The 384-nt window shown below is 63.8% G+C and overlaps 1 protein-coding gene across 4 annotated transcripts in view; it reads right to left on the bottom strand.

The window, feature by feature from the left end:
• The window catches only part of GNPDA1 (glucosamine-6-phosphate deaminase 1), an 8,987-nt gene that overhangs the window by 3,070 nt on the left and 5,533 nt on the right, over positions 1-384 (bottom strand). The gene's annotated exons all lie outside the window — the stretch shown is intronic.

Below are 384 nucleotides of genomic sequence, written 5' to 3'. Positions count from 1 at the left end.
GAAAGATTTTCTAATGCAAAATGCATAGGCAGCAGAAGGGAGTGGGGGCTAACAGGGCTTAGCCTCCCAAAAAACATGGGGCAGTGGTAGGGCTGCAAGGCAGCCTGGCTATGGGCTTCTGGCAGCTGCAGCAGGGGTGGGGAGGGGTGCGCACTGTGAAGGAAGAAGGGCTGGGGCTGCACAGCAGGGGCAGGGCACAGGACTGAGCTGCGAGTGGCTTGTCCAGGGGAATTTGACTCCTGCTGCCACACACCACGACGGAGGGGCAGGGTGGGGTGCACACCCCCAGATCTGCATGGGGTGGGCTGCAGCTGCATGCTGGGAAGGCTGCGCTGGGCTCTTCATGAGGTGGGGCTGGGGTCCCCCGCCATCCGGGGGGGGGCG

This window comes from Alligator sinensis, unplaced genomic scaffold, assembly GCF_000455745.1.
Source record: "Alligator sinensis unplaced genomic scaffold, ASM45574v1 scaffold135_2, whole genome shotgun sequence".
Taxonomy (NCBI): domain Eukaryota; kingdom Metazoa; phylum Chordata; order Crocodylia; family Alligatoridae; genus Alligator; species Alligator sinensis.
The sequence above is the reverse complement of the archived record's forward strand: the minus strand, read 5'-3'. Positions and strand labels throughout refer to the sequence as shown.